This window comes from Anguilla anguilla, chromosome 7, assembly GCF_013347855.1.
Source record: "Anguilla anguilla isolate fAngAng1 chromosome 7, fAngAng1.pri, whole genome shotgun sequence".
NCBI lineage: Eukaryota > Metazoa > Chordata > Actinopteri > Anguilliformes > Anguillidae > Anguilla > Anguilla anguilla.
In genome coordinates, this window is record NC_049207.1 from 40,456,333 (window position 1) to 40,483,218 (window position 26,886).

The following is a 26,886-nucleotide window of genomic DNA, read 5'->3' on the forward strand; positions in this document are numbered from 1 at the left end:
TTAAGATATATTTGTGATGAGGTTTAATCATTTGTGCATGTCCCTGTGAATATTTATAACAAGGTAAAATCACTATGCACCAAGTGAATGTCATTTGTGCATTTTACAATAATAGTGTCAACAATTATGCTAATGATGTAAACTTTTTCCATGGGCTTCTAAATAAATAAAACCTTAGTTTCTTAGAGATGTTCACCCCTCAGCAAACTTATTAAGTTTTCATACTCATCTTCATGAATAAAACTTTCATGTTTATATTATCTCGAAGGTGCAAACATGGAAAATATATTGGAAGTATAAAACTAATTTAAAATCACCAAAAAATCATTTTTGAAAATACAAACAAACAAGCATTAAAAAATGAAGAAGAAAAAAAAAAAACCTGTGAGTGAAAAATAAATGCATAGGAAATGTAGATCATCTGGAGATCTTTGAAAGTGACATGACAATGCACCTGCTGTAAGAATTTGAGTGCTTTATTGATTAAAATGCTATACTTGTACTTGCACAATAAAGGGTGAATACAACTTATCATTACCACAGGCTTTATTATTGACTGTCTACATAAATTCAGAATTATATCATCAGAGCAGTTTATTTCAAAGTATAACTATGGGAACCTTCTAAATTAAGGTAGTCTGTCATTTATTTGATGTGCACGCTCTGTTTACTTTCTTTTTTTGCAGTAGTAAGAAAATAAACCCAAATTGATGGATGCCTGAAGTTTTGCGTGCTTGATCCCCTAATGTTAGAGCTCTGGTCTCGCAACAGCGTGAACGGAACATTTCCATAGATGCTACTGAAAGTGGATTTAAGCCTTTCGATCGACTCCGTAGGCTGAATAGAACCCGAGCCTCCCTTTCTCACCTCGGCTGAGAATTCTGAATTGCGGCGGCGTATGCGGAAGCGTGTCTCTGCGCTGTAACCTTCTTATTGCCGGATGGCTGCACGAAAACGTGCAGCCTGCCGAGGAGACCGCAGCTGACGCAGCTGGTTGCAGGGATATCGGCGCGACCGCAGCAATGCGCAATGCAGCAGTGCGGCAGGGGTCACCTTAAGGTCAACCGAAACCATTCCTCCTGGGGTGACGCTGTGGCCAGCTTTGTGTCACCTCGTGGGAATCCTTGCTACGGTCAGCACTGGCAAGGTCCCAAACGACGGCATCCGCCGCTGCACCCCACACAAGTGCAATAGCTGGCTGTGCCACACTGGATCTCCAAGCTGCTTTTTAAAATACATGTCAATACAAGATCAAAGGTGTATACCCATTCCACCAGACCCCATCAGATATCATAATTTCCCCACCAGTTGGACAAAGACTCGTATGGGTGCCTTAATTTCTGTCTGTGAAGATGACAGAACATTATGATTACCACCGGCATCCCTTTTCACTATTTTAATGTGATAGAAATGGATTCTTACCTATAATCTAAAATGTCAGGACATTTGACAAAATAATATTGTGAACTTGATGACTTTCGTAACAATTATAAAGGGGTTCTTCAATTCAATATTATTATATTTTACTGATCCACCAGCTGACACAGTGTTGGAAGATAAGGGAAACATCTGTTTTCAAAGCTGTAGGTATATCTTAATTGTTGTGTACATCCAAAACGCACTACTGTCTCTGCTCACCATTGCCTCTACGTTGCCTATAAATCCTTATGATCTTTTAAGTTTTTCTTTTTTTAGGTGTCAATAGGACTTCAGTGGGTGGTATGCATGGAGATGAGAAAGTACATAAATAACTACTTTTTCATCTTTGTTACAATAAATGCTTATTGATTGTGGTTCTCTTATTTCACAAATACTTATATAGCAGGAGTGTATGTCACCATGTGCTGTTTAAGTTTGTACCATAAAAAAAGATTTGTCTGTGTTCTACAAGGCAAAAAGGATATCATCCAAATTAAACTGAAGTAGTGTAGCTGGAATCTGGTCCTAAGAAGCAGAGAGCTAGCCAATGAAGACCTGGGCAAATCACTAAAATATACAGTATAGCTTAATGATTGATAGCTGGCTAGAATACTGATTTGCTTCCTGTATCAACATCTAACACTACCAAGATTTCTAAACTAGGTAAATCTGATAAACATTAGTATGCCGAATAAGCAATCTATCAAGGAGCCTAGCAACTAGCTTGCTATGTACAGTCACATTACCCACTTGTTAGAAAGCTGCTCAAAACTTTTGTGACAGAAGATTCCTGGCACGTCTCACTGCTGTCCACGGTTTTATGTCAGCGGCAGTTGAAGCATCTGCTTATTGTCATTCTTTTCACACTCTTTTAGTTCCTCACTGGAGGATTCAGGCTTGAAACAATAGGGAATAATATCTTCATCAAAATCATACATTATGTTCTAGTCTTATAGAGAGGGAGCAAACCAACTGGTTGTCCTAGCAGTGTTTCTCTGGTGATTATGGGTAATATACACGCTTATACAATATCTTTGGTCATCCATGTCTTTGGTTTGGGGACTGAAGACAAAAATTGTATATCCTTTGAATATCCACTCCATGCTTTATGTGTGTTTATTTTTAGTAATTACTGGTTCTTGAGAGTGTGACTGGCTGCCCCAGTGATGCCAAACACATTCCTCAGGCCTATTTTTCCAGGACAGGGAAGCGATATCTAAAAACTACATTGTAAATGTTGAAATCTTCTGACCAGTGGACAGACCAATTTAACATCAAGAATTGATTTTAAAGGTGGTCTTTCCCTTTAAGCTCTCTAGTTTGTCAAACAGTGGTCAGGATGGATCCCGATTTCTCATGACAACTGTGCTTAACCAGGCAACCATGTGTATTATTCTTTGGTTGGTGGTAGATGAATGCTTCCAATGAAGGATGTTAGGAGTATAGGATGGAATCTGACATGCTATCTGAAGGCACACTAAAGTGTGAAGACCTGCTGGGATTGCTCCCCATGCAATTTTGTCACCAATCAGTGGTCTCTAAATGTGCGATTTTCTCACTGTGAGGGAATTGTGAGGGAATTGAAGCACCAGTGCTCATTGCAGCCAAACCGCCAGGTTATAGTACTAATCTCTTTCATGCCAATTGCAGTGGAGTTTCAGGAAAAATAAAGCACCCATCCTGCACAAGAGATTAAACTTGCCAAAACCACTGCAAAGAGAACCAAGACTTTTCTTTGAGGGACTTATGAAGAAAGTAATAATCTTAGCGATCTTCTTTTACTTATATCACACCAAAAACATTTTCAGCATTAAAAAATGAAAGCATAGACTTAAAAAAAAAAAACAAAAAAAAAAAAAAAACATCTGCCAACCAGATAAACTATTATGAAAAGATACGGCAAGCTGCAACTAAACTTTCACCGGTATTTTTCACATCCCAAAGAAATTCAACCACTGTTTTTCTACATTCGTTTGATTAACTTGAGCTTTTGAAAACAGTGTGAATTTAAGTTTTTATCGATATTTGGAAGTTATAGTACTGTTGCATTATTGTGTCAGATATAAATCTGCAACAAGATATGTACAGGGCTCTCAAGTGGGGAACTATCAATTAAATGTTTGTACATTACAATATAAATTGAGTTTGATTTGACTAATTCATGCCAAGTGCATAATTATCTGTCAAAGCAACATAATCTCCAGCATAAGCAGAGACGCAGTGATTTGGCCAAAAAAAAAAAAAAAAAAACATTTGTAAATGGCAGTATTTTCTGAGCGTTTTGGTTATGGTTGTTGTGCAAATAGTCTTCAAAAGCTTTTAACATTGTACACTAACATACAGTACATACTATTTCATGTCATGTCACTGTCTGTTTCAGCTTTGTGCCAACATTACAGTTATGACACTAGACAAATAACAAGTTATTACTTTATCAATCAAACTTAAAAGGATGATGTGGAATGTACAGACAAAATAATAATCAATACACCTTAAAATCCCATTAAATAGTTTGATAGTTTGCTCACTAACTAGTCAGAATCCTAATACGTTCCTAGTTTCTGCCTAGTTACGATAAACCAACCTGTTTTCCAACAGGCAGTTCCTTGTCATAAAATGAGTGAAATGGAGTTGGACACGCCTTAATGTGTCATCACTGTGAGTTACCGATAGAGTATGACGGTTGTGACTTGACTGTGAAAATAGGGCCCTGGGTTTTCTGCCTTTCAGGTTCACAAGTACTGCAAGTGAGCTGTCAGCTGTCATGATGTTGAAAAACTTGTATTCCTTTCTGGCTACATGGTTGCATTCCATTGAGTGCATATATTAGTTTATATGGTGGACTAATTTAGCTTTTTTTTCATCGAACAATCTCTAAAGGCTGTTTGCCAAACCAATAATAGGTTTGGGATGGGGCTATTTAAAAAATGAAAACAAAAATAAAAACAATGCATAAGATAATATTTAACAATACTTAACAGAAGATGTAAAGGGATTAATAATCCTTAAAGAACAAAAAGACTCACGCACATGGCTGAGGTAAAGTTAATTGTAGAGGGAAGATAAATGCAGCATGTTTTGACAGAGCTCTTTTCCCTGCCTTTGTCCATCTTATTCCATGATTCAATCTTTCTAGGCGTGTCCTTGGCTGGAGTAGGGGCCTGGTTCACTATGGTTGAGATGTATGTAAAACAATGCAGCACAAGCAATTTGTTACTCTTGTCTCCATCGTAACTGGCGCCCCTATAGAATCTGACAGCTCTATCGTCGTGGATGAAGTGATTGAAAACCCAATGCAAATTGTGAATGAGGGACCATCACACTGCTTCTCTCAATTCAGATGCAGTTAGGAGAGAGACTGTCAGCATGACTGAGTGGAACATCTCTCCCTACCTTTGTCTCTCCTGTTCTTAGCCTCGGTCTTTCAAAATCTCTCTTTCACAGAGAGCTGGGTGATTTGAGATGCATCTGCATCTAAAAAACAAAACAAAACAAACAAACAAAAAGCAATCTGTAACTGATGTCGCTGTCGTAACTGACGTCTCTTTTATGGCAGATGGAGTAGATGTAAATTGCCATGAAGTGAGACAAGACTGTCAGAGTGTCTCTGTCTGCACGGAGACGCAAAGAGGAGAGAGACTGCCAGGCTGCCTCGGGGAAGAGAGAGACTGTCAGTGTGAGTGGGTGAAGTGTCTCGTCCTACCTTTGCCTGTCTCGCCCTTAGCCGCGGTCTTTCTGTTAAGCCTGTCACTTGTGCAGGGGCTTGGTTCAATTATGTTTCTGGTTGAGATGCTTTGGTTGACGTACATCAAAGTGGCTGGCAGACCGAGTCATTAGATGAATCTACAGAAAATAGAAAATACATTATGTGAGCCACTAGCATCAGGCAAGAAATTTCTACTTGATACCTCTTTTATTACTGATGCCACTATTGAAACTCTTAATAAACTGCCTTTGCTGTTTGGAACAGCCCCTGTGCACATTATTTGATGATAACTAAAAGAGGGACTCTAGCTTCTGAGATATTTGGTAGAGAAATGCATGCAATGTCGCTTCTATACAAATATAAAGCATCGGTCACCCGCAGGTCATTGCAGATACACTTCCAGTGATCATTCCTTGCATCTAGACAAAGTCCCATAATCCTGCAGCAGAAGCCTGCTTGGATTCTAACTGCCGGATAAGAAGTAAGCATGCCATGGATCACAATGACTGTTTGGCGTTTGTACGTCCTTTCATTGCAAGTGTTTACATTCCACTCCGCTATCTTACAGACATTTTGTTCAGATATTCACTATCCACTAAACTGTCTCTGCTCTAACATAACCGTTTTTTCCTGGTGTGAACTGATACCCGTAGTTCCTGCCATTAAATGCCAACAGTGAGCAAGTAGCATGTGCTACACTGGGTAATGTCAACTGCCCAGAAAGGGGAGTGCATCTAAGCATGGAACACACAAACCTGCAAATGATTAAAGAGTTACTGCAGTACCTCCAATGGAAATCAAAAATCACCTTCTGGGCTGCCAAGCTGGTAGTCCTGAGGAAGTCTGATTAAATATTGACCCTGCAGCAAGAAGGAAGCACAGCAAATCATTAATCCCCATTTCCGCTCATCAGAAAGCGAGAGGGTAGATGTCTAGGCAGTGTGTTTTTGAAGACTACCAGCTACCCCAGAAGCAATTATTTCAGGCAGCCCAGAGTGTTTCCCAACCTTGGTCCTGGGGGTGCTCTATGCTTTCACTCCAACTGAGTTCTTAATTAGTTAGATTTGATTAAGCTGCTAATTGAATACTGATCTGGGTTTAACTTTACTTGCCAAGTAGGCACTGTGTACCCTTTAAGGAAGAAAATGTGTTGTGTGGCTGGTGTGTTTGTGAAAGATAAAACGTATCTCTCCTCAGGTTTTCTCCTTAAACAGTGTTATCACAGATTATTACAATATTCAACTTAATTGATTGAGACTAAGCAACTCAATTAGACGTTCAATTTGCCATTCTAAAACAATTAATCTCACGGCAAATGAAACTTAATTCAAACAGATACCTCAGTGTAAGTCAAGTTGACTTCACAAGAGTAACATATTATGCAAGACGCTACCTAATGTTCTGAAGGGGTCTTGTGTGCATGTGTGTATGCGTGTACTTGTGTGTGTGTGTGTGTGTGTGTGTGTGGTGTGTGTGTGTGTCTGTCTGTGTGTGTCTGTGTTTTTCTTTAAAAACCCAGACCAAATGTGAATATAAATGCTGCTAAGGGGTGAATTAGAGCATTAAAAGGCAGTGGAGTCTCTCTGGTGTTTTAATAATGGAGATCTTCAAAGACAATTTGATGGAGCGTTGCTTTCTGCAGGTCCATGTTTGTCCTCATCAATTTCACTCACAGGTACCTTCTCAAAGAAGCACAGATTTTTATTTATTTATTTTATTTTATTTTCCGGAACTCCCCGTGGCTTATTCTTCTGAAGCTTCGCTGGCTCCCGGGCAGAGTCCCAAGGCACTAGAGCAAAGCTACCCTGGGGCGGACCTCAGAGCGATGGGGAGAGTAACCGCACGTCTAAATCAGGTCTGTTCCCTGCCTTGTGTATCTGAGCAGAGTGGAGGCTTGGGTCTGCCTGTAATCTGCCTGTACTCTGCCTGTTCTATGCCTGTATTCTGCCTGTACTCTGCCTGTTCTCTGCCTGTACTGTGCCTGTACTATGCCTGTATTCTGCCTGTACTCTGCCTGTATTCTGCCTGTTCTCTGCCTGTATCCATGTTTCAGTTCTTTTGACTGTGAAGATACAGCAGTCAGATCTCACTGGAAGGCACGGTTTACTTTCAAAGTGATCAGGCCACACACAGACCTACCCGTTGACTTTGTAGTCACACTTATCACCTCTACTCCAAGGCTGGAGGTTGGCAGTTTAATTTCCTCTTCCTGTTCTAGAACCCTAACTTAAAGGTGCTGTGCAATTACACACACACACACACACACACACACACACCGCTATACATGCACACACACACAATTAAACAAAAATGGAAAAAATGGCCTCTCCTTAATTTCTCAATGTCTCAATTCTCCTACTGTTGAGAAGCCTCGCAGTGGCTTTACCTTTGTCCTCAATCATTTGGCTTTGTTCAGTGACATCATTCCGGCAATGAACCCCCAGTGATTTATGGAACTGTCCACTCTCCCTTCCCCCGATTGGTCTGGAATTTCTGTCTCCAGAGCTCTCTGCCTCCTGCTAAAGCTCAGTGACGAGAGAAAAGACAAAGGGCCACGCCCAGTCAGATCTACAGTTGTTGCCAGGCCTGTGCAGTGCAGTAGCCAGCAGGCCTCAGATCAGTCTGATTGCTTTCACAACAGGGGTTCTCAGCTGGATCAGAGCCTGCCAATTATGGCCCTGGGTCAGTGCTGCACTCTGTGGATCAGAGAGCCCGGCATCAGACGGCATCGTCTTCTGTCTTTCCTCAGACAATTGATTTTTTAATTCTTCAAAGATCCAAGCTCCAGCAGCCTAATTACAGTTTACATGATTATTTACGGTTTTATTTGAGTAATTGACAACGGCAGATTGTGTTTTAGGGTCGCATAGATTGGGTAAAGTGGAATTCAAATGGCAGCCTTTACATGAATGGAAAAACAGATATTTTAAACATATCTTTTAGTCTAAACATTCAACATAATGTGAAAAGGCCATGCATTTTACAAAAGATGATTAAGCAAAGCAACATGTGGAAAAAAGAGGACTGATAAAAAATAGTCAAGGCTAAATATTACACAGAAGAAAACTTCTAGGTACATTTAAATCTGAAATGTACGAAAAAATTCCCGCTCTTAACTCCGATAACCCACAATACCACCCCTTCCACATAAAAAAAGCAAACAAACAGGTTTAAGTCTTTGAAATATCTGGGTGGGTCTAAGCCGTTCATTTAAGCTCTGGTGTTGAAATGCTGTGTGTGTTTTTTATTTATTTATTTTTTTTACAGTGCATTGTTTGCTTGTCTCTTGAAAAGGGACCACTGCCGACTCACATCCTAATCTGCTTGTGTTCCCTGAATTTATTTTGTGATATCACGGTGCTTGCACAGCGTGCGTTTTATCTGTTTGCAGTAAGTCTTTTCAGCCTTTAATCAGCTATTTCTATCTTTGCTGTACAAAGAAAAGCTACTCAGGGATCTGTCTTTCTTTTGATGGGGTCCAGATTTTCGCAGCAGTGGCCCAGAAGCTCTAGTAGGTAGGGCTTCCTTGGGACGGCTTTTTTTTCTTTTTTTTTTCATTTTTTGCTAAATGCCAGCTTATCACTGCCTGGAGATAGGCGCGGAGAGCTCACCCTTCAACACATCGGCGGAATCGAAACAGGTCAGTTTTCGGACTGAGCGCGCGATACCCGGATACAGAATGCTCGCCGCGCCCCGCGGATTACCGGCAGTGAAAAGTTTTGAAAAGTCACCCGTGAAGCACGCTGCAAAGATTGGAGGGGTTCTTTTTAAATTACTTTGTGAGTCTCCTCGAGCTGGTCACACATTTCGATCGGGGGGGGGGGGGGGGGGGGGTGTGTAACGGAAAACAATGCATTCGGGCTGACATTTCAGAGGTCGTGGAGTGGCCTGCGAGGTGAAGCGTAATTTTGGCCGTGTTTGCCCTTCCGAATGCGATGGATCACAATTTCCTGTCAAGCATGATGGAAAAAACCTACGGTACATTCATTTATCAGACATTGTTACCCATAGCGACTTTTAAACCAGTTACAACATAAAAGGATAGTAATACGACTCAGATATTGCCCTGCTGGGAAAGGTGCTGACAAAGTTCGAAGCGAATATTCCCAGACCTAAATTCTGCTTGAATCTTTTTTCCTTTTCACCTCTTCCCCCTTTATAACCGCGTGGTGATTCAGCAAGCATGGCAGTCTCGCTGCTGCGGTGGAATCCTTTACAAATGACATCTTTAGCCTTGGGTTCGGCCCCTGTGATGGATGGGGTACAGAGCCTGCAGATCCCCGTTAACCGAGCGGAGGTGTCAGAAAAAGCTCGTCTCGTATATTTCACCCCGGCTCCCCCCCCACCCCCCCCCCCCCCCCGGCTTGTCCTCGTCAATCCGCGCAATTTAATTGGAAGATTTAACACCTGGCGCAAGGAATTCTGTCCGCGGGATCATTCAGGGCCTCGGTGTCTGTCCACAAAACCGAACGAGGTGGGGCGTTCTCTGAAGCAATTTTAAATTTCACCGACGCTTCCTGCAAGATTGATCCCTCTGCCGCTCTAGGGTGAAACAACAGCGAAGCCGATCAATAAACACAATGGTTATAGGGCACAGATTTAAACTCAGTATTCAAGGAAAAGACCAGCTGCATGTGCGGACATGGATGGGCAGAAGCGTTGAAAAGTGCAGAATAAATAAAAAATAAAAAAACAGTTAATTTTTTCATGAATTTTGATCTGTGCTGCCAGGTCCTGACTCATTGAACGTATTCCATGTTGTCTTGGTTCTGACTTCCTTCTAAAAATAATTCCTTATAAACCAGTATTAATAATACAACAGTTTTGTATATATATATATTTAAAAAAAGTTAAACAAGTTGCCAATATGCATTCACACATATGCATTCACACATTCTTGTTTTAAATAGACAGGCATCTCCTTGCATGTGATAAGTTAGCTTTGCAAAAGTTCAGCAGCTAGGGTGAAATTCTTGGTTAATTAAATGCACTTATCTAACATCATATGTCCACAGAGCTCCGATAATTGCTATTATTCTATCAATGTTGACTGCGTAAATATTCATTTTGTTCCTCAAGTTGCACATAGATGAGTGACTATTTATCAAATTAGCTGTCAGTGGATGGCTGGGGAATCAGTCCCAAGCTGATAGGACGCAGCTGTTATAAGACAAAACTTCCTTCATTCTTTGACTCAAAGAATTTGATTACCCAGGTCTCCCAATAAATGAATCCCACTGAAGCAAACAGGTTGTGTTAATATAAAAAATGTCAATTTATATTTTCACTGTGCTGGGCCAGCACTCCTTTTAGGCTGAACTCAGAGGCACATCGGGGGCTGATGAAATTACCCGCCAGCTAAAAAATGTAATGAAATCTCCGCAAGGGAGTTATATGATATTAAGCACCACGGGCTCTGGTTCTGCAGTTCTAAAGAACCTGATTGTCCTGGTTACGCACATGGAGCCATTGTTAACTGGTTTGTGTGTACTGCGGGACGGGAAAAAGCCGAAATCTGCCCGGAGACATGTAATGACACATTTGTGAACCTATCAGGGGAGAGTGCGAAGTTTGAGAAGTAAAAGTATGGAACTGTGATTAATGCAACCCAGGGAAGTTGTTTGTTGGGGAGGCTATGAACCAGCCATGCTATGGCCACTTGTTTTCCATGTGCCTATTGTGTCAAACTGAACTCTAAGGCTAAAGATATAAGGATATAATACGTAACATGATATATAGTATAAGATTTGAGCTCTGGTTACGTGTGCATGAGTAATGGTGACTGTCATTTTACAGAACTGGTGCACTTTAAAAATGGAAGCCAGTTGAGAATTCACAGTTCGCTCTCAGAATAAAAAAGTACGAAAAAGTGCCTAAAACGGTACATGCGTTTGTCATTAGGTGATACCATATAGATACAAAACTGCCCCTCATGTTACCGTATAAGTACCCCTAGCCACCAATACATAATTCAGGATTTGTACCTTTCATTTGTAATAGCATAATTTGTACCTTTTTTGCTTGTAAAAAGTACACACTCAAAAAAAAAAAGGTTCTTTGGCTTGTCTCCATAGGGGAACCCATTTTAGTTCTTCATGGCACCCTCTTTGGTAGGTGTGAATATTGTGAAAGCTCCCAGATTGAACCATTTTGCCTGACACAGAACACTTGAACTAGATAGGGCTCCTCTATGAAGACACAAAGGAGCCTTTTGGAAGCCTTTCTTCTGAAAGTGTACTAATTAGTACCCACATAGAACATTACTGTACCTTTGGGAATTTTTTTTTTTCATAGATAACAAAAATTAACATCCACTATTCACTATAGTGTTCAGTGTTTGAGTATTCTGCATTAATTCAACACTGCCAAAGATGGTTTTACACTTGTCATTTTGCTACGGGATGCTCGTTAGAAGGAAAAGACTAGAAATCAAGGGGAGGTAGTACACCACAACTGCAGTCAGTTAGCTAAACTGCCTTTCTTTGCAACAATGTTAGGCCGGGGGGTGGGGTGGGGTGAGCTGTATCTCTCGGTAAAGGAAAACAGACTTCACGCATCCATCAGAGGCGAGACTGATGGTGGGGGGGGGGCGGCAGGGGAGGGAGGCCGGGGATGCGGGGGGTGTGACAGGGGAGCGGGTCAGAGGGTCAGAGCCGGTCACCTCCTGACGAAAACCTTTCTGATGGCAATAGGAAGTGATGGCGAGACAATTTACTTTCAACCAGTTCCCGCTCCCTAGAGCCGCAGTGGGCTCCTGGGAGCAAGTCAGGGCTGTCGTGCAGCGTGTGTTCGCACCGTTTCGTGGGGAACTGCTGACTGCCTCGGTATCCGTCACGCGTACCCCCTATCACAGCTCCGCCCTTTCCTGCCCACCCCCCCATAGAGATGTACAGACAGCAAAGGTGCAATATGAATTAGCTCTCCGTGAACCTGCACTTAAAACAGAACGGCCTCTTGTCCACGTAAGAGCACGTTCTATTTACATCACAATGAGCATAATTGTATAAATTATAAGAATTGGTCAGGAACCCATGACCCGTGAATGAACCCGACTCAGATTTTGACACGGTCCAAGTGACATATTAATTTACTGTAATTTACTGAATTGAGTGCACAGAGCGCCCGGGTAATATAAGGTACATTTAGCGTAATTGTAGCAATGCAGTAAAAATGTGTAAGCCAGTGGGTGGTGGAGTCATCATTAATGCTATGAGGAATTGTAAAAGGTCAGCTGTCCCTTCTTGTTAAGGTTGTTTGCCAGTTGAGAAGAAATTGGATGTAGGCAAGCATTAGCTCTTTGCCATTTCTGTACGGATGGCTTTCTATAAAACTACTCACCTGAAAGTGACAAGTGTACTGAAATTCATGTTAAACTGAATTCAAATGTAACATATAGTAAAAGAGAAAGGACCCATAGCTAATGTACAGCTTAATTACCCATAAGGTTACGATCAGTGCATTAAAGTCATATGTGCCAAAGTGTGGCTGAACATACCGAATGTACATAGACTGTAACATGAAGAGTATCCAGGTAGTCCTTGCTCTGGACTGCCACCCTAAGAGTGCACGCAATAGCGCAATATATTACCTGATCCATATTCAGTGTTGTACACATTTTAATGAGTCCAGTTCAGTTTGGCTGTCTGCTTTCCATTCGAGATGACAATTCACAAATGACATGAAAGATGATGGAAAAACGGTGCTTTTAAATTATCAAGTGGAACCTCTTCTGTTTGCCTACAGTTATACCCCTTTAAAAATGTGCATATGGTTAAGGTTAGCTTTTTTTAAATAATATATTTGTGATGCTATAATCATTAGCACATGCTCAGTGATTATGCAAATTGTTCATTAGCACAATTTTGAATGTTGTTACACTCTCTGAACAAAAAACACACCTATTTCCCACTGATCAGCTTGGTGTCAGTAGGTATAGTTCACTAAACCTAAACACCCCCTTTTTTAACACAAGCCTGAAAATGACATACCCAAAATAAAATGCTTATAATTATTGAACTACTGGCTACAAAGACAATCATGGTCTCTTGTGGAAGGTAACCCTAGGAAGCTCGTTTTTAAAGTCACAATTACATTAAATATTACCAAAATGTAAGAAAAAAAAAGAAGCTAATCCATTGATTGAGGTCCATTGATTGAAGTTTTAGTCAAATACCTCATATCCATCAACATTTCAAACATATCCCACAATTTCACATTCACATTTATAATTCAAATTCAGGTCTACTCCTTATTTATAAGCATACTGAATAATAATTGAAATATTTTTAGAATGTATTTAGATGCTCAGCAATATAAAACGGGATCAACTCCTTCACAGAACATGCCCTCTGCTCTGTGTGTATGCAATGGCAACACAGATAACATAGAAGGTAAGGACCCCCCCCAAGCATGAACAATATTCCCACATGTTACAAATAAGGAACTGTTGCTGTTAAAACATTGACATTGTAAAATAGTTAAAGAGATAGAACTGTGTGTTTTAACACTTGCAAATGGTATAGGGTGTGACCAGATGTTTTGAACATTTCATGGAAAAAAATAACAAATGCAAATAAACCCTCTCCAGCATGAACACTGATGGGGTTAAATGGTATTAAAGAGGCAATGGGGAATCTACAGAGTAAATAATCACAGTAGCTGAAGTAGCCGACAAAAATACATAAATAAATAAATAATGTTTCATGGATGGGGACCTGCAACTCAACACCTTATATTCACAATTATTTTTGCCATTCCAAGACATTAGTGTATGTTAGCACATTTTAATAGAGCCATACAGTGCATACTGCAATGAACAGTGATCTTTGCTTAGCAGTTGCAAAAACAATATATATGACAAATCGGGTGCACAAATCTCTGCAATGAGCAGTCATGGCATTATTAATAAAAGTCACCATTTTCCGTCTCCTTAAAAATGAGCAATGCACAAAATAATTCCCTGGTCTCCCTCTGAGCAGTATACAGAAAGATGTCAGTTATTCATCCAGTAACGCTGAGTATCTAAATGGCACAGTAGATGTTAAACGACATTACACCATCGACAGCACTGCAACATGAATCTGTCCCTAGGCATCAGTTTCTAGCAGGTGCAGGGGAAAATGTCAGTTTTTATTTTATGTGAATGTGTGAATGTAATCATCAGTGTGCTCTATCTTCCCATCAAAGTAATACAATTATTGGTGATTCCTTGCAGCGTAAGTACTTAGCATGTACTTGGTTCTTAGCATTCACTTAGACATGATACATGTGAACATGTGCACTTCTTACATGACTATAGATGACCAGTTATCTTAGAAATGCGCAGTCAGTGGCACATTAATCATATTTATAGCCAGCAAACTTTCAACATGGTTGTTTCATGCATGGAAATCATGCATAAAGGAGATTTGATTATTGCTGCTGTCTTCGCTAAAATGTCTATAAACCTCCTGGTTTAGACTTAAATGAATGGCCAGGCAACAGTTTTAATCAGACTCAGGATCATAATAATCATTCATTTATGCAAATCCGTAAGAAGTACAGTTTCTGTATCTGTGTTATTTTAAGTTTCTTTTTTTAAATATTAATGCTTACTTTAAACAGTGCAGAGTGCTTTAACTTATGTATCTAACGTAGCTGTCAATGGCCTGTATGGAAAAACGAATTTGACTTTAATTGTAAATTGTAATTCTTAAACGATCAAAGAAAACAATGAATAAGAACTCATGAATGAGTAATTCAGAAGGTGGCGAACGTCTGGCCTCGTCCATCGTCTCCGTGCCCACCGGGCGGTGTCCCCCGCTGCGAGGAGCTCAGCGGGACGCAGCTCCGCGACCAGATCCCCCGCGAGGGGCCGCGTGCTCCGCCTCGCCCGCGCTTTACGCGAAACCGGGCCCTCCTTCCGACTCGGCCCCGCGCACCCGATGTCGGACGCGCTCTGCCTCGGGAACGATAACACGCGCTATTACATCCTCCCCGCCGGCCGCCCGAATCTCTGACCCCCACGCACCAACGCGCCTTACCCTCCCCCCCCCCGCCCCCAAGCCTTATCAACCGCACTGTCGTTTTATCATCTTTTTTTTTTTTTTTTTTTAAACCACCTGGGCAGACCTAATGCCCACAGCTAATCCTACCCAAATATTGCTTGAGGTAACCTCTACGCCCTTCTCCCTCTGCAGCCAAGATAAGGATTTATGAGGTTCGCTCAGCCTGGCTGACACTCTGTCTCTGTTCCTTTTTCCCTCTGTCAACTTCTTTCTCTCTCTCTCTCTCTCTCTCTCTCTCTCTCTCTCTCTCTCTCACACACTGACACACACACACACACACTCACATACACACACACATGCACAGACGGCACCTCAGAATCGTGCACTTGATTTTATCGTTTTCGATTTGAATAATTTCTTGGTGACGGACTGAATGAACCCGTACCATTTATAATAGCTAAAGAAGCGTGGACTGCACTTGTTTTGGAGATTCTCTATGTTTCTATGACTCTTCATCTTCCAAGTTCCCTTTGCCTTTTTACATGTGAATGAAACAGGGGGCTCTCTTATATATTGTTGTACTCTATGGAAGTTATAACGATGCATATCATAAAACCTACCGAGGTATTCGCTCCCTCTTGCAGGTTTCCAGACATGGGAGAAATGCATTCGCCTATCCAGAGTTGACGTGCTCCTTCTGTGCAAAGCAATGGCCTGTGGCACACTGAAAAAACACACTGTCAGTCTTTGCATCGTCACAGCGCTACACTAGGAATGCGCAAGTCTTCGTCCCCCTTCTGCAACCACACCCCCTGTTTGGAGCAGTGTTCTCTGAAGGTTTTACTTCTCTGAATCTTGTTTTTAAATATCTTTAGCAGACATTTTTGAGAGTCACCTCAGTGCCAATTCAGATATGAGACTACTTTTTGCCATTTTGCTTAAGCAGTTTTTCAGAACTGCAGTAGATGTGATGTGTGCAAGATAAGCAATGTTAATCTACAGATCTCTGACATTTCTGATTCCACCTCAGGCACAAACCCCATCTGCAACCCACAGGTTAAATGCTTATAAAAAAGCCTCCTTTATCAGTATCCAGCACACATAACAGACAATAAATAAGTAAATGAATGAATGAATAAATAAATACATAAATAAAACTGCTGACCTGGCATGTAATTTATATATATGTATTTTCTGAACAAATCCTTCTGATGTACCACTCAAATCCTCTTTAATGCACAATTAATTTCAGCCAGGCAGCTTGGATTATAATAACAGTGCAACTGTGCATTTCAATGAACAATATGCATGCATCCACAGCTGTGATAGACATCAATTCATTGAGTATTCAGGTATGTACAATAGGTACTTATATAGAGAGAGTATAGAGACCAGGAAAAGGTGAAATGAACTTCAGGACAGGATCACACTCTTGGAAATAGAATATCTTGCAATATATTATACTTATGTGGATTAAATATATAGCTTTCAGACATACATGTAGCTGTATACATTTTGTAGTGTTGCAATATCTCGTTCATTATTTTATTAAAGTATATTTTCACACCAGAAATATTATATTTCCTCATGTTAAAATCATTATATACTCAAATGTAAGTAACAATGCAAATGGGGATTTAGGTGGTAGCCCTGACACTGAATCTTGGACAAGTGCCATGCTAAATGCTAGTAATGTCCTAAATGCACTTCAGAGGGTGGTGAAAACCGCCCAACGCATCACCAGCACTCCACTCCCAGCAATTCAGACTGTCCAGCACAAGCGGTGTCTGCGGAAGGCACGCAGCATCGCCAGGGACACCTCTCACCCCAGCCACAGACTGTTTGCCCTCCTTCCCTCTGGGAGGCGCTACAGGAGCCTCCGTTCTAGGACCAGCAGGTTCAGGAACAGCTTTTTCCCCTCAGCTGTCACCTTGCTGAACTCTGCACCACGGTGACGGCCCCCCCCACCCCAGATACCCCCACCTGGACCCCCCAGCCCCCCCCCCCCCCCACTCAACTTACTCCAATGACTGAACCTTGCACTGCCGCACCTTGCTGATAATATATTTATCATATTTATACCGATCCACTGTCTATACTGTTTATAACTGTCTATACTGTTTATACCACATTGTATTGTATTCATATTTATCATATTGTATTCATATTTATTCACTTTCACACTGTATATACCTTAGCTTTTCATTCCATATTCTATATTTCTATTATACATATGTACATACACCTTACTGCACTTTACTGCTTCTTTTGCACTTCTGGTTAGATGCTAACTGCATTTCGTTGTCTCAGTACGTGTAAATCTAAAATATGTAATCGATGCAGTATACAATCATGCAACTTGTGCAATTCAATATACAATCATGCAACTCATCCACAGAATCCCTGTCATATGTAATAAAATGAACTCACAGCTCTCTGCAAAGTGTCCCTAGTGCGAGGGCAAAAGGGTTCATTAGCACATCTGTTCTGGACCTGCCCAATTATTGCCTCGTTCTAGGGCAGAATAAGAATTATTGAGCATATTTTGAATGAAAGAATTTCAGAGGACCTATATCTTTTTTTCTATTTGCTATGAGAGGTGACATAATTAGCCTGCCTCTAAAACCTAGCAAACAACTACTCTTTGTGGCCCATAAATACTTGTTGAACTGGACTAAAGACACCCAACCGACATTAAATAATTGGTATAGAGAATTCTTTTTTTTTAAGTCTCCCTCTTGTGAGAATAAGTGCTCAGTTGAGGGAGGATAACTATTCTTTGCCTTCCTCTTGAACTTGGTATTGTACTAATTAGCTGACAGACTATGATGAGATGGAGTTCATATGGTAAAATTGTTGTCTAAAATAGCTATCCTTTGTAAAGCATTGCCCCTCTCCCCATTAATCTGTTTATTGGTGTTGTTTTGTTGTGTTTTTTTGTGTTAATATTGTATGTGGTTAGGTCTTGTGTTGTATGAACATTGCAGTAAAGTCTTGTATTGTATGCTGTCTTTGTATGTGATATTGTTTCTAATATAAAAATTTTTTAAAGTATATTTTCACGATATTCCATTTCTGTAGGACAGGAAATTAGCTAAACACATTTATTTGACTGCAGTTCTGGAACTGAAGACAAAGGAAAAGGTATACCGGCAGTTATAAAGAGGCAAAAAAATTAGCATCTTCGTATGGCAGACATATACTATTGAGGTGTCTACCATTTCCCTCAAAGTATGCTTTTCCAACTCATTTAACGTAATTAGCTCCTTTATATAAATGAGTGTATTATTTTAAAGGCCCTTGTCAGCGAGGCAGCCTGGATTATTTTCTTACCTGGAATTAATTTGACAGGAGAATTGGAAGGGTTATGCAAAACAGCCTCTCAGCCACAGCAATAACAGATGAAGCTATGCTTGCGGCCATTTCAAAATATAGACCTCTTAAAATGTCACATCTTATCTGAACAAAGTGTAATTTCTGGGTTTCCACTTGCTCATTGTCTGAATATGTCGGGTTCCAGAAAAGTGAATGTGACCAACTGTCTGGTATTGAGTGACTGCGACCAGCAGCCCCCTAGGGAAGTGCAGAATTGGCCATAAGGTCACCTGGCTTCAATTGGCTGAATTGTGACAGTCACGTGACTAAAGAATGGCTCCTCTGGTCAATCGGTTACTTCTTCAGTGCCCTGATTGCACAGCAGTGGCAGCTGGAAGGAGACACTTCATAGGACAGCGCCTTAGCAAAGAGGACACTACCACATTGACAAGGGCCTACGAAATTGGCATAAGCAGATAAAACTTTTTGTTATAACACTGGTATTATGAGAAAAAATATACGATGTGGTATGGAACTGTTTTAAAAAGTTGAACCGACTTTATTTCCTTGAAGCATTGTCTGAAGGGTCAGATTTTATCCTTCTTTCTGTGGCAGAGAGCAACTTGACGTGCAAGCTCACCCCGTAGACAGGATGCTAGTGCACCGCAGGGCTAATGTCTCCTCACTCCCTCTGTTCTACTGTGACAGGCTCAAGTAAGTCCTTACTGAAATGCTTTTTCAGCGACACATTCTCTTCTCATGCAGGTGTATATAATTCAAGAATAACAGCACAACCCTCTTTGTTCACACTTTGAGTCAAAGGCCTGGAATCAGTCTACATTTACCCTGACCCCTGCACAAATAAGTGCGAGTACTTTGTGATTTTGTCATTCCTCTTTAATGTTTGTGTGGCACCCCTGGGAGAGAGATGTGGCAGTTCCAGGTATGCACCCTAATTTGGAGAAGGAGAGGGAGAGAAACAATGAACTAACACAACAAACGAAACCAACAAAGACATAATAAAGCAAAACCCGGTGACGGCTTTTCTGCCCGCCGTTGGTCTCAGCTGGCCTACTTTTCAGCTGACCAGCTCCTCTGCCTTTCAGCGGCGTTTTCTTTCACTTCGTTTTCCGTGCGCAAACAAACCAACTCCAAAATAGGCTCGCTCTCTCAGCGTGTGCTCCTGGTTTTGGCCCCATACTGTGGAGAGGAGCACACCTTCAAGCACCTGGGCTGATTAGCTATCGCAGCCCATGTGTTCTCTCCACTGGTAGGCGTGGCCGAGGCAAATCCGCTTTGCCGGAACGGGTCCCAAATTATCGTACTGTATGAATCATATGCATCTTAAACTTGTTTCATTTTCCCAGAGGCAAAAGGAACAGGGCTAAGTGGACAGGTAAACACAGCAAGAGTGGGGCAACTGAAAATGGAGCGGTTTGTGCCATAGGCAGGTGCACAGTAGGTACACACACACGCCCCGCTGCCTTCCCTCTCCCTTTTCTGTGCTGTGCTCCTCGAATTGAATGAAACTTGAATGAAAACCCAGACACATTCAGGGCCTCTGACATCACAACTGCCTGCTCAATGCAGTATGGACCATGCACGCTAATACGAAACTAATTTTTTGTCATTGGTATAGGTGGCATCTGTACTGTTCCAAGGTAAATAGAAAGATCAACACTATAATAGGACTGTGTAACTGTACTCACTGTAAGCAGTGACATTACCATCACCGTTGATTTTGTGAAGTAGTGCCACAGATTTATAGCTCTGACACCGGAAACTTGAAAGAGCTGACATCTGACATTTGAGGGAAAGATTTCGTTTCAGTCAGCTGATTGAGTGCATAGCATTATGTCAGTATCACACTGATAACTTTTTGTGTGTTTACCTCAAATTACACATTCAGTAACATTACATTATTACCGACTTACCGTTTGTTTGCAAACTAAACCAGTGGTCACACAAAAAAGGAACCATGAAAGCCTTTTTTCAGCACCCAGTACTTGCACCTGCTTTCTGATAACAGTAAATGTACAGGAGACCTGATTTCCTGTTCAGTAACTTTGCACAGAATTATGAAATATTCTAATGTCTTTTTTTTTATTCAGACAAAACAAAATACCCCCAGTAATTTGCTGATGGAGGATAGGATGGCACCTGCAGGAATGTAACCACAATAATGAAAGTAACTTAACTAGAGAAGGGCAGGGGGGTCATGCCTGACTGCTTTTTAAAAGGTAATGAATTTTGTTGTAATGGACAGTGATGCATTGACAGTGGTTTATTTATGGTGCCTCCCAGGCAAATGGCAACAGCCACTGCACGCTGCGTCTGACTGAAAGAAACTGTGAAATATGATACCCCATGAGCTTCTGGCAGCCATAAATCAAAATTTTAACAAAATGAGATTCGAAAGGGAGAACAAGATAAGCAACCTAATCAGAATTTTTACACACGGAAATAATCTCAGCAGGACTGTTGATGGTTGGTGACCATTGAAATTGCGGGGGGGGGGGGGGGGGGGGGGGGGGAGGAGTGTTTTCATACATTGTAAAATTGTTTACCATATTAATGATGATATTTTGAGATGGTATGATGTTGTTCTTGTTCACAGCTAATGTTCAAAATAGCTACATTGTTGGTTTCACTCCATAACAGAGTGAACGTTTGGTGATTTTAAACAGTTTCATTTCCTTGCACAACAATTTTGGGTAAAAGAAGTTACATTTGGTGTTTACAGTTGGTGCTTCTCCATTTTAATTTAACACATTGGGCTGTACTAACTGTCAGATGTAAAAGCTCACAAATATGATATCCATGCCAAACACAAAATTACCCTTTAGCAGGATATGGCAAACCACTCCATGTTATTGTGCATGTAAAATGCAGGTGGTGACTGAAATAATGGCTGACTGGAAGTAATTGAAAACAGTTACACAGGAGGGGAGCAGCTGGGCATTGATTAATTGCTTTGTGACCAAAATGACACTCCCCCCCTCCCTCCTCCATCGCCCAACTCCCATCTTCAGGCAGGGCAAAATAAAACAAAATGTCACAGGATTCCATCAGAAGGAAAATGGTGCCCTGGTTTTCACAATGGCTGAAATGCATGAAAAAGGCATTATACTATGCAAAATAATTCTGCAAACCTCCTGTACTTCATGCACATGCATTGTGAGGGAAGTGGGGGCTGCTAAATTTTACAGGTTAGCATTAAGGGAAATGTATTTTTGGGTGCCCCAATGTGGGAAAACAAAGACTACAAAAACTGGCAGAAGGACACATACAGTAAGTACATTCAAATGTGATTTATCCAGCCTGAAAAATAAGAAATTTATTTATTAATTTATTTTTTATTTACCAACTGTGGAAGGCAGATCATAAGTGTTATGACTGTCATGACTGTTGCGAGAAGGAGGTATCGTTGGACGAAGACTGAAAGGTGCTTCTAAGGTTAAAAAATCGAAATTAAATCAAAATCGAAGGGCACTGAAGTTAGGCACGACTTCATTAAGTACAACCTGGAACAACATTCTGAAATCACACATTTGCAATTCTTGTTTAATGGAAGCGGCTCTTCATATTGCATGTCCGTGCTCCCGACTTCTGGCTTGTGCACTTTCAATGGAGCTGAAATCCCAGGTATGAATTTCCAGGGTGCCGTCGCCTTGTTTCGAACTGAACAGATGACTGATTCTCCATTTCACTTGGGAACGGCTGTCACCGTACGTTCTGAACGCACGTCTAATTTCGGATACGGTAAACACAATTTTGCAGCCGTGCTCATTTACATAATTATTTAAAGAAGATACCCAGCTGCAGCAATTCATTTTGCAGGTGCATTCTTTTATTACAATTTTGCTACATTTGTCATTCATTTCCTCCAAAATGTTATGTAGGCCTGGTTCTAGCCCCTCTTCTTTGTGTGTGTGTGTGTGTGTGTGTTGGGGGGGGGGGGGATAATTAGTAATGACTTAATAAAGACTGTAGCGCTTCTTCTTTCTTTGGGGCTGGTGCTGGGGGTTTTTTAACTTCTACCATACTTCCTTGCTAGAAACCCATAGCAGCCACGTGGACAGAATGCTTACACATTCAAAGTTTCTCTCTTTCTCTTTTAGAGGGGTGAGCGTGGGGGCTGGTGGGAATTCTGTGACGGGGCCCTGCGGTGAGACTTCAGTCTCCTGTCCCCCGTAATCTCCCGCCACCCCATAACAATGGCGGGCGAGCGTCGTGGCGCACAGGCTTCACCGCGTTGCATGATGATCACTTTTGAGGTGAATTAATAATTCAAGTCATTTGAAGAAATTCTCATAGAAGTTCAAAACAAGAATGTCCGTTTCCATACTGGGACTTTCTGTCTTTAATTTGACTTCATTTCGAACATATTTTTATTTCTTTGAAGCTCCTTGTCACACTGCCCCCTTGACGGCCTGATGTGGCTTGGAAGAAAAGGCTTCATGCAGGCTCTTTCACTGGCTTCAACATGCTGTCTGCCCCATGTCTTTCAGTGGACCCTACTTTGTGGGAGCCTCCCTCATTTTCAGAACACTTTAACAATGAAATCCCACTGTATAAAAGAAATCTACTTTCAATAACTCCCCGGGAAGCAAAATAGTTCAGATAGAGTTCTGGGTAAGGTTTCATGCCCATGTAAAAATAATCACCAGCGGCCAATTATATTCTACAAGTTACACAACAGGCATGGGTTTTGATATGCTGTAGACATTGCTTGACTAATCAATTTGTTCATTAATTTCTCTCCAATTATTTTTTAGTAATATTTTTTCCATTTTAACCTCCATTTTAACTACTTTTTTTGCTTTACAGCCAATACACCGGGTGTAACAGTTCAAGAGGTTAGATGCATACTTGAGGGCTGACCTACTCGTGACCTTAAAAGCAATGAGAAAATCAATTCTAAATGAGACCGGAAGCCAGGGTAAGGCAGCCAGGACCACGGTTGTATGAAACCGCTTCATTATTTGGGTGAGGAGCATCAGATATGAGAGCTACACTTATTAGAAACCAGACAGCCATTTTGTCTCAAAGAGGTATGAAGGGAAGTGCTGTAATCAAGATGAGAGGATGCAAAAAGCTTTTTATCAATGAACTATTTTCGTTATTTTGTGCTTTTTGTTACTTTGCTAGTTTATTGTCCCCTTGCTTCAAGGACAGTTGCATTATTCTGTTCATGAAGTGATTAGTGCAGATTCAGTTTGTGTAGTTTTGCTAATTAACTGGGTGCTTCCATAACTGCAATGTTTTAATTACTGTAGCAGTGGCAGTTATTAATCAGCTGATAGCCAACAGCTGCATCATTCAAAATAGCTGTTAGCAGTGCTATTCAAGTATGCCCTTGGAGGTATGGCAGCAGCTTTAGCAGTAGCGCCACCCAGACAAAGTGTGTTGGTCAGACTGAAACAAGGGAGTCAGTCTGCCAATCTGACAGTCAGACTAAGATATGGGAGTTGACCTGCAGGAACAACCTGGGGAGCGTTCCAACCACTTTTTTTAAATTTTTTTTTTTAACCTCCTTGCTTCCTTTCCTTGTTTGGAAGGCAAAACAGGTTAAAAAAATATGTGAAACTGACATCTGGCATCACTCATTTTCAATGTGGGTACATTCCAATCGCTTATCGTATTTGAATCGCTTATTGTATTTGTCCCTTTGTCTCCGAGATCCTTGACTGACCAGGAAATCAATTGAGGTGCGCCATCTTTGAGGACATTCCAACCTGTTAAATTTTCCTTCAAGAAGCTAGGAGGCTCCCAAAGAATTCTTGAGCAAGGAAACAGGAGTGCATCTTTTGTGGAAGTAATTTTTCAGAACATGTGACTTATAATGATCGACCTGTGGATCGACCTCTCCCCATCTGCCATGTCTGTAATTGATGTGGCTTCAAACTGATTATCGAAAGAGCAAGGACGTTCCAATTGCCTGATACACGGTTCCTTGATTCCTCCGTTCCCACATCCTGTCCTTGCTGCCTTCTCTTGCGTCCTCTGATGGGTGGAGCTCTGAGCAAGGAAAGGAAGCAAGAAGATAAAATAGGCAAAAAGAATGAGCCAATTTACGTGTGATTCCAGACATCAGTTTCACATATTGTTGACCCATTTTGCATTCCATACCAAGAAAGGAGACAAGGAAAGGAGAATGTTGCCCCCATTAATTTCTTGTTTAGGGCCACCAAAATCCTGGAGCCGGCTTTGGTTATGGTGTATTACTCAGACAATGTTTCTATTTTGGCATAAGCTTACATTTAGTGCTTTATTAATGTTGCATACACTGAGAATGCTCTTAGCTCTTAGCCAGGTCTGGGACTGTTGCTCATAACTCTGATGTAAGCACTTGTGTTCTCTTAGAATGCCAGTTGCCTTGGATAGGATCATCTGCTAAAAGAACATGATGTATCTCAGAATCATTCACAGAAAATGTCTAACCGTGGAAATGTTTCCATTACAGTACATTCACTTCCTGTGGCATACACTCTTACCCAGAGCTGCATGCTGTCACCTTCATTTCAACTTTGAAGGAGACACATAGCTGGACGACCTAGTTTTACATAGTCAATAGTCAAGTCTTCTCACAAGCATTGGTATTCTAGCAATTAATACATATGGGTGACATGTCTCCTTGCCGCTAAACCTATGTGTACGTGCACATTATTGGAGAACATGAATGTTACTCTCAGGAATAAAAAAAAATCTATCGATTATAAAAAGGCACAGAGGCCATTTATAATCGATACATGTAATGCAAAATGAACAGCAATTTGTATTGTGACAAAATAAACTGTAATGGATAGTACTGTATATATATATATATATATATATATATATATATATATATATATATATAGGTCAAAAGACAGGGCTGGCTGAAAGATAATATAAAGATAATCTTAATTATAAGATTCATGGAGGCTGGTTTTGATACTGGGAAAAGGAGGCCATGCTAACCGTCAGATGGGTTAGGTCTCAGAAGTAAAATTTCAGTCCAGTCCTTAATGTCTTTAAGACAGTCTTGAAGGGTGGCCAGCCCAATGAAAGCGTTCAATTTTGTAGATGGCAAGAACTGAGTGTCACTGGAATAAATATGGAAAGTTATACTGTGTCTATGAATGACTAGGCTCAGGGATAGCAAATAGGCCCCAGGATTGAACCTTGATGAACCCCACAAGTAATTGCCTCACCAATAGAGATAAGTACCTGTCTATCAGAGACATAACATTTAAACCAATTTAAGACAGTATCTGAGACTCCAACCGAGTTTCTGAGATTCTTGATTAAGATAAATTTGTAAGGTGGTTATTCATATCTGTAGAGGTTTCAGTGCTTCTGATATGAGTGGAACCTCACTAAAAATGTTGAGTAGAGTTTATAAGTGCTAATAGCTGTGTTGGCACAACTTTTTCTTAGGAAGTTTTAAAATATGCCTGTTGTTTTGTAAAAGAGACAGATTTTTCTTGAGATGCAGCTGAACATCAACAGATTTGAAGTAGGATAGAACAGACCCCATAGTTAACAAGCTATAACAGCAATGATCTATGCCTGCTGTTCCAATCACTCTGGTAGACATAATCACCAGTGAGCATGCAGATTTCATATGACTACTATATAGCCTGCAATGCATTGTCCACTGAAATGCACTTAGATATCTTAATACAGCTAGGGGGTAGGACACAACTGTTCTGACAACTGATATTCATTGTTTGCACTGGGGGAGAAATCTCAAGTCTGTTATCAATCTGATTAACAGTAATAGAAAAGACAGACATCTCTCATATTGCTTTGGAGAGTCAGTTTGCCCAGATGAACAAGGATTGACAATGCGATCAGCCATTTTGAGAAAGTATCATAAATTGTGAAAAGGTATTTTGCTCTTGCATATTTAACAACTCTATTTAACATGATTAAACACAATTTCAAGAGGTGCAATGGACCTACAGGTGAGAGGTTTTTCATTAGTGTTAATTCTTTCTACATTCCCTCCTAATATTTTGAATGCATTCATTGATGCAATGCATAGTTTTGATAATGGGCTATATTTTCATTTTTACGGTTTTGAAGGATACCCAGTGCGGGTCAAAATGTTGATTTTTGTGTGGTGAATGAACCTTTTCTGAAAGCAATAGTCCCAGTGTGCTAACTTTATTCACATTTTTATTCACTGTGACATTGTACAGTGTTGCCAGGCATAAACTGCTGAATTCTTTGCTAGTTCCTTATGATTTTATGCTGGACTGAAGCTGTAGTACTGAATGAGTGGGCTAGAGAAATGTTCACTTCAGTAGGGAAAACCATGGCACACAAAAAAAAAAAAAAAAACGGCAGGTAGGTAGCCAAATATCAGTGATGATACCAAAATTGTGAGAAATGTAAACAAAAGTTAACCAAGTGAAGTGCACGGAGATGTTGTTGAGTAGATATTACAACACATTGGTCAATGGCCAGGCT

General features: G+C 40.8%; 1 long non-coding RNA gene across 1 annotated transcript; it reads right to left on the reverse strand.

The window, feature by feature from the left end:
• Nucleotides 1–674: 674 nt before the first annotated feature.
• LOC118231103 lies at nt 675–5,247 on the reverse strand. The gene is made up of 3 exons (XR_004766003.1): nt 5,123–5,247; nt 4,813–4,893; nt 675–1,221 (listed from the first exon to the last, which is right to left on the reverse strand). It is a non-coding gene; the product is annotated as an uncharacterized LOC118231103 (long non-coding RNA).
• Nucleotides 5,248–26,886: the final 21,639 nt, after the last annotated feature.